At 39.3% G+C, this 8,985-nt stretch overlaps 1 pseudogene; it reads left to right on the top strand.

The window, feature by feature from the left end:
* The first annotated feature begins 7,111 nt into the window (after positions 1 to 7,111).
* On the top strand, positions 7,112 to 8,331 carry LOC118814071 (annotated as a pseudogene).
* The last annotated feature ends 654 nt before the right edge of the window (positions 8,332 to 8,985 follow it).

Genomic DNA, 8,985 nt, shown 5'->3' with positions numbered 1-8,985 from the left:
ATTTTGGGTGTCTGCGCATGTACAATAATGAAGTCTTGGTTTTACGCTTTACTTCACACTGAAAAGGCGTGAAGTAAAGCCCTCAAACGCTTTAGAAAGGCTTGAAAGGCAATGTCGTATTCTCTTAATGTGAATGTTAATGATTATAAAGAGACAATTCTGCCATAAAATACCTTTTTAATGTAATGGAACTGATCGTAAGTTACATTTTCAAGGGACAATATATGACTACTTTAACTTAGGAGACTACACAAAAACTTGGGTAACTAAAGCATAAAATGTGGAGTGAGTGGTAATTTGAGTGGTAATTTGGAGGCCAAAGCCTCGGTTCTTATAAATATACTACTAAACTGAGGCCAAGGATGAAAATATATTGCAATGAAATTTCTAAGATAATACTTTGTATGAAGCCATTTCAACTTGAAAAAGGAAGATGGGACATGAGCTCTTAAACACAGGCCCAGAGATCTCTATCCTATTACAATAGAACAAGGATTTAATATTCTAAAAAAAAAAAGGAACAGGATCTCTGAGGCTAGGTATCAACATCGTATGATCAAGCAAAATCCATTAGAATAAGGCCAACACATAACCTCTTATAACAGGAACTAGAACATTTGAATAGTAATTTGGAGGCCACAGCCCAGGATCTTATAACTGTGCTTTTGAACTGAGGACAAGAATGAAAAGAAATTGCAATGAAATCTCTAAGTGAATACTCTGTATGAGCAATTTTATCTTGAAAGAGTAAGATGGGAGATGAGTTCTTAAACACAGGCCCAGAGACCGCTATCCTATTACAATAGATGAGGGAATTGTAATTTTGAAGTCAAGACCCAGCAATCATGACCCAGACTTTTAGGCTTAAAAACATTTAATCTGAGCTTTGAGCCAAAGGTAATGGGCCCATTATAAAATTTCCAAACCTTAACTGAAATGACTGTAATATTGGAATGGGAGCTTAGAGTCTTTGAGTTTTTGAATCAAAATCCCAAACTTTTCAAATGTTTGAACAGAAATTGTAAATGCAACTCTGAAAACCAGGCAAGGATCTGCTACCAAAGACCAAGCTATTGAGACTGTATAGAACAAAATGTGGAATGGAAGCTCTGAGGCCTGGACCCAGTGTCCTCTCGTGAACATAAAACACCTTAGAATATGGCAAATACATTTTTTTTGGGAGGGCTAAGGCCCAGGCCCAAGCCAAGGGTCCCCAATTGCCTCGAAATAATCAAGCCTGTGGTATGATTCTGAGTGTAGGCCAAAAGCCAAGGAACTAAAACAACAGTTAAGGATAGAGAATATAATAAATCCCTCAGTAGTTTCCAACATTGATGAGAAAATGCGATAAGATTGTTAATGCCCAGGACAAAAAACAAGTACTCTTGTCCCAGACATGTGGTGTCTAAAGATTATGAGTTTGAAAAGGGGCCAAGTCCTAACATCATCTCCCCTGACAAAAAATCGTTATCATAGTACCAAGACATTTTGTTTCGTTCTCTCAAGCCAAGGCCCCTGGTCTTGTTCTCAAGCATCTTTGGTTTAGCTAAGAAAGATTTAAAGTCAAGGATTTGTGCTCTAAGGTTCTATTCTGTAGCCCACTAACAATGAAATAAACCTTGAGACAGGGAAAATAATGTTGAAAATAAACAACTAACACCCAGGCAAAGGTCCAGTAGCATGAACCAGCCATTTGGACCCTAAAGAATAAAATTTGGAAAAGGAGCTCTGAGGCGAAGCCCCACCATCAGGTTATCAACACAAAATAACTTAGAATAAGACCAAGTCCCAACCGCTTAGATTAGGAATTATAATATTTCAGTACTAATTTGGAGGCCAAAGCCCAGGGCCTTATAACTCCACTTCTGAACTGAGGCCAAGGATGAAAAGAAACTGCAGTGAAATCGCTGAGCCAATACCCAGTATGAGCCATTTGATCTTGAAAGAGTAAGTTAGGACATGAGCTCTTAAACACAGGCCCAGAGGCCTCTACCCTATTACGATAGAATAGGTAATTGTTATTCTGAAGACAAGACATAGCAATCATGACCCAGACTTTTAGGCTTAAAAACATTTAATCTGAGCTTTTAGCCAAAGGTCACGGGCCTGCTACAAAATACCCAAACCTAAACAATAGTGACTATAATATTGGAATGGTTGCTTTGAGTTGTTGGGTCATTGAACCGACATCCCAACCTGTACAGATGGGTGAACAGAAATTGTGAATGCAGCTCTGAAACCCAGACAAGGATCTGCTACCAAAGACCAAGCCATTGAGACTGTATAGAATAAAATGTGGAATGGAAGCTCTGAGGCCTGGACCCAGTGTCCTCTCGCGAACATAAAACACCTTAGAATATGGCACATACATTTTTTTGGGAGGGCTAAGGCCCAGGCCCAAGACAATGGTCCCCAATTGCCTCGAAATAATGAAGCCTGCGTTATGATTCTGAGTGAAGGCCAAAAGCCAAGGAACTAAAACCAACAGTGAAGGGTAGAGTATATAATAAATCCCTCATTAGTTTCCAACATTGATGAGAAAATGCAATCAAATTACTAAGGCCCAGGAAAAGAAATAGGACCCATGTCCCAGACATGTAGTGTCTAAAGATAAAGAGTTTGAACAGGAGCCAATGCCTTACATCATCTCCCCCTGACAAAGAATCCTTCTAATAGTACAACGAAATTTTGTTTGTTTGTCTGAAGCCAAGGCCCAGGGTCTTGTTCTCAAGCTTCATTCGTTTAGCTAAACAAGATTAAACTCTAGGATTTGTGTTCTAAAACTCTGTTCCATAGCCCACTAACAATGAACTAAGCCTGAAAAAACGGGGAAAATGATGTTGAAAAGAAAAACCTAAAATCAAGGCAAAGGTCCAGTAGCATGAGCCAGCCATTTGGCCTCTAAAGAAAAAAAAAATGCAATAAGAGCTCTGAGGCCTGGTAACCAGCATGATATCACCAACACAAAGTCCTTAGAATAAGGCCAAGACACAACCTCTTAGATTAGGAACTATAATATTTTAATGATAATTTGGAGGCCAAAACCCAGGGTCTTATACCTTCACTTCTGAACTGAGGCCATGGATGAAAAGAAATTGCAATAAAATCTCTGAACTAATACGCTGTATGAGCCATTTCATCTTGAAAGAGTGAGATGAGACATAAGCTCTTAAACACAGGCCCAGAGACCTCTATCCTATCACAATAGAATAGGGAAGTGATATTTTGAAGAAAAGAACTAGTAATCATGATGCAGAATTTGAGCTTTAAAAACATTTAATCTGAGCTTTGAGCCAAACACCATGGACACACTATAAAATAACCAAACCTAAACAATAGTCACTTTAATGTTGGAATGGGAGCTTTGAGTCATTGGGTCTTTGAACTGACATCCCAACCTTTTTAGATGTTTGAACAGAAATTGTAAATGCAACTCTGAAACCCAGGCAAGGATCTGCTACCAAAGACCAAGCCATTGAGACTGTATAGAACAAAATGTGGAATGGAAGCTCTGAGGCCTGGACCCAGTGTCCTCTCGCGAACATAAAACACCTTAGAATATGGCACATACATTTTTTTGGGAGGGCTAAGGCCCAGGCCCAAGACAATGGTCCCCAATTGCCTCGAAATAATGAAGCCTGCGGTATGATTCTGAGTGAAGGCCAAACGCCAACAAACTAAAACCAACAGTTAAGGATAGAGAATATAATAAATCCCTCATTAGTTTCCAACATTGATGAGAAAATGCAATTAAATTACTAAAGCCCAGGACAAGAAAAAGTAAAAGTACCCTTGTCCCAGACATGTAGTGTCTAAAGATTACGAGTCTGAACAAGAGCCAAGTCCTAACATCATCTCCCCCGACAAAACATTTTTATAATAGTACCAAGACATTTTGTTTGGTTGTCTGAAGCCCAGGCCCAGGGTCTTGTTCTGAAACTTTTTTCGTTTAGCTGAGAAAGATTCAGGTCTAGGATTTGTGTTCCAAGGCTCTGGTCCGCAGTCAACTACCAGTGAACTGAATCTTATGACAGGGACAATAATGTTGAAAAGGAAGACCTAACACCCAGGCAACGGGCCAGTAGCATGAGCCAGCCATTTGGACTCTAAAGAAAAAAAAATTGGAAAAGGAGCTTAGAGTCTTTGAGTCTTTGAATCAAAATCCCAATCTTTTTAGATGCGTGAACAGAAATTGTCAATGCAACTCTGAAACCCAGGTAAGGATCTGCTACCAAAGACCAAGCCACTGAGACTGTATAGAACAAAATGTGGAATGGAAGCTCTGAGGCCTGGACCCAGTGTCCTCTCGCGAACATAAAACACCTCAGAATATGGCAAATACATTTTTTTTGGGAGGGCAAAAATACCCGAACCTAAACCATAGTGACAATAATATTGGAATGGTAGCTTTGAGTCGTTGGGTCTTTGAAACCAAAATCCCAGCCTGTACAGAAGGTTGAATAGAAATTGTGAATTCAGCTCTGAAACCCAGACACGGATCTGTTAATAAAAGAATAAGCCATGGAGACTGCAAAGTTCAAAAGGTGGAATGGAATCTCTGAGTATTAAAGTTTGATAAGAAATTCAGATGAAATTACTAAAACCCTAGACAAGAACAAGTACCCATGACCCACACATTTAGTGTCTAAAGATTAAAAATTTGGAAAGGAGCCAAGGCCTAACATCACCTCCCCCGAACGTAAAATTTTTTTAATTGTATCAACAAATTTTTCTGGGTTCCCTAAAACCCAGACCCAGGGTCTTGTTCTCAGGCTTCTTTCGTTTAGCTAAGAAAGATTTAAAGTCAAGGATTTGTGTTCTAAAACTCTGTTCCGTAGCCCAATAACAATAAACTAAACCTTGAGACAGGGACAATAATGTTGCAAAGAAAGACCTAACACCCAGGCAAAGTTCTAGTAGCATGATCCAGCCATTTGGAAGAAATAAAATTTGGAACAAGAGCTCTGAGGCCAGGTCCCAGCATCATATGATCGACACAGAATCATTTAGAATAAGGCTAAGACACAATCTCTTAGAATAGGAACTATACTTTTTGAATGGTAATTTGGAGGCCACAGCCCAGGCTCTTAGAACTGTAACTCTGAACTGAGGCCAAGAATGTAAAGAAACTGCAATGAAATCTCTGAGCCAATACCCAATATGAGCCACTTGATTTTGAAAGAGAAAGACGGGACATGAGTTCTTAAACACAGGGCCAGAGGCCTCTATCCTATTACAATAGAACAGATAAGTGTTATTTTGATTTACGGCTTAAAAAAAACATTAATGTGATGTGTGATCCAAAGGTAATGGGCCCCTTATAAAATACTCAAATCTTAACAATAGTGACTATATTATTGGAATGTGAGCTTGGAGTCATTGGTTCGTGGACTAAAATCCTAACGTCTTCAGATGATTGAACAGAAATTGCGAATTCAGCTCTGATGCCAAGGCAAGGATCTGCTACCAAGCCATTAAGGCTCTAAAGAATAAATTGTGGAATGGAAGTGCTTAGGCACTGGCCCAGTGTCCTCTCGCGAACTTGCTTTATATGCAAAGGAACCGACAATAAATTATCTTTTCATATAAATGAACTCTGAAGCTTTTACTTTGATGATTAAACGTTTACAGTATGGAAATATTTGTTCCCGACGTTAACTTGTGCTGATATGTTACAGTACGCCCAATGCGCTCAAACGCTTTTGGAAGGCTAGAAACGCTATGCAGTATTCTCTTAACTTGAACTCTATAATGATTACAATCAGACATTTCTGCCATAAAATACCTTTTTTATGTAATAGTAAATCTCATTTCCATAAGATTAAATTTGACAGCTTCAACTTGGGTGACCACTCAAGTACAATAATGAAGTCATGAAATGTGCTTTATTTTTAATGGAACAGATAGTAAATCACATTTTCCTACGAAAAAATTTGACCACTTTATCTTGAGTGTCTACCCATGTACAATAATGAAGTCATGGTTTTAGGCGTTACTTCACACTGAAAAGGCGTTTACAGCAGGTCCCAAGCGCTCAAACGCTGTAGAAAGGCAAGAAACACTATGTTGTATTCTTTTTACTTGCACTCATTGTACCGATCATGAGCAGACATTTCTGCCATATAATATCTTTTGTATGTTATGGACGAGACAAGGAATCACATGAAACATTCGACTACTTCAACTTTTGTGACTCCACATGTTAAATCATGAAGTCGTGGTTGTAGGCGTTACTTCACACTGAAAAGGTGTTTCCAGCACTCCCCAAGCGCTCAAAAGCTTTAGACAGGCTAGAAACACTATGTAGTATTCTATAATCGTAAATTCATTATACCAATTATAAACAGACATTTGTCGCATGAAATTTCTTTGGTATGGAATGGCACAGTCAGGGAATCACTTTTCTTCATAAAAAAATGTGATCGGTATCACGCTCCAGTGTGTAATACACACTTTGTTCCTTTCGGGGCACCGTATCAGTGTCACGTTTTTGTGTGCCTGAAACGTGAAATGCACACGCTACTGCAGTCTTCGGGAAATTCGAAAAATACCCGTATGATGACGACATGTCGACAGCGGCGAACAATATAATCACGCTCTCCAACTGTCGCGTTGGTTCTTTGTCAGGTAGGTGCCCTATCGGGTATTGTTTGTAAACTAAATACAGTATATAAACCTTGTTTGTTTTAGTTTATAAAAAGAGAGCATGCACCGTGTCTACAGCAGTGGGTAATTATGTGTAAGTGTGGGTAGTTAGGTGGTCAGCTAGGCTAACTAATTACCTTGCTAGTTCGATAATTAACTAAGGTCGGCGTTAGCTAGCATTAGCTAGCCAGCTAGCTAATTCGAGACCCGGTAAACCAACTAGATACAGCACATTAACAATATTTGTTTTAGTTCAGAAAAATAGAACATGTAACTGTTACCGTTGCTAAATCAGTCTGTTATTATGTGTAATTATGGGTATTTAGGTGGTAAGCTAGGCTAACTAAGTAGTTGGCTAGTTCGATAATTAACTAAGGTAGGGGTTAGCTAGCGTCAGCTAACCAGATAACAGAAGCAGGTTAACTTAAACATAACCCGGGTTCACACGCACTTTTCTCTAGCAAACATGGCGTGTCCTTTCCTCGAGGATCCAGTTGATATTGAAGCGCAAATCATTCGTCGAGCTCTTCGTCGGGAACGAGTCATTAGACCCAGATTGGACATACTTACCCGACGAGTATCTCCGCGAACGTTACCGTTTTTCCTCACAGTCAATTAGATACTTAAATAATATTCTAAAGCCATACATTTCCAATATCACACATCGTGTATCCGCACTTACTTCTTTGCAAACTTTATGCATTGCTCTCCGTTTAGGGAAGGCTACTGTATGTCGGTCCGTTCGAAAAGTATGCCTAGCATTAAAACGTTTGATGTACAGTTTTGTGGTGTTCCCTGGGCATAAGCCTGTAATGAACATCAAAGAGGAATTCCATAGAATTGCAGGTTTGTATTTATTAACAAAGATTACAAAAGGATAAAATAATTGGGAAGTGGAAATAGCTCTGCATCTTTTAATATTTCAGGATTTCCAAGAGTCATTGGCTGCATGGATGGAACCCACATCCCAATTAAAGCACCTGCAGAAAATGAAGGGGTTTATGTAAACAGAAAATCCTTCCACAGCATTAATATACAGGTAGTGACCATCTTAAATGTACTTTGTTAAATTTATTTAAATAAAAGTGTAGCATTTAATTTGTTACATAAACTTACTGTTATCTTCCATGAAGATCATATGCGATGCTACAAACATAATTACAAATCTTGAAGCCAAATGGCCTGGCTCTGTGCAAGATGCACGGATTTTTCGTGAGTCTGCACTATGCAATAAATTTGAACAAGGTAAGCCTGGGAAACGTTTGCTGTGGTTCACATTCAGTGTATGGTTACATTGTTTCAGTTTAAATCACTGCATCCCCCGTGTGCTTACAGGACAATACGATGGTCTCCTCCTTGCAGACAGAGGGTATCCCTGCATGCCATATGTGATGACACCATACCCTGACCCTGAGCCTGGACCACAGTCACGCTACAACCTGGCCCTATCCAAAACAAGAGCAAGGGTTGAAATGACAGTCGGGATTCCGTAGGTTCCGCAGGTTTCAGTGCCTGCGGGGGCTCAGGGTCACTCCAGAGAGGGCATGTGACATTATAGTGGCATGTGTGGTACTGCACAACATTGCCACCATTAGAGGAGAGCAACATCCTGCCATACCCCAAGCAGATATTGAGAAGGAACCAAATCTTAATCTACCTGACCACAGAAATGGTAGAATTGTCTGAGATGCAATATGCAATCACTATTTCTCCCAATAATTATTTCCTCATTTCTCTCAGCCATCTGCCCTTTAATTATATAAATAAGACTACAATGTATGTTCATGAATTCTTCATTTCCTGAAAATAAAAAAAATGGCAAGTTAATTTCCTTGTCTTTATTCTTTAGTAAGAACATTCACATCTATACACTCACAGCAATTACCCCCACCTTTAACTTATATTCCAGCAACTCAATTTCAAGGCTTGTCTGTTTTATTTGGAGTTTTATGTGCTCCATCTTAAGATCACAGTTCTCAATTTGCTTCTGGAGGTGTATCTTGTATAAATCCTTTACAGGCAGCTTGGAAGCAGAGAGGAAGAGAGAAAAATACGCTGATATGGTCAAATAAATATCTTTGCGTTCTAAATATTTCAGCTATTTGGTGAGACATTAAACTAATCTTACTGTTCCAAGCTGAGCTCTGGATGTTGATGGTCCCTCATTGGGCTTACATCTCCTGTCATGTTCTGTAAGAGGGCAGTCACACATTATCATGGTGGATCACATGAAATGCCATGGTCAATATATTCAACATATGCAACATATACTGTACATCCATAGGCCTCCCAAGAGCATCATCCCACTCTGAGACAGCAGAGACAGTTCTGAAACAATGA

The sequence above is a fragment of the Colossoma macropomum genome, unplaced genomic scaffold (assembly GCF_904425465.1).
Source record: "Colossoma macropomum unplaced genomic scaffold, Colossoma_macropomum, whole genome shotgun sequence".
NCBI lineage: Eukaryota > Metazoa > Chordata > Actinopteri > Characiformes > Serrasalmidae > Colossoma > Colossoma macropomum.
Note: the sequence above shows the minus strand (reverse complement) of the source record. Positions and strands in the feature narration are given on the sequence as shown.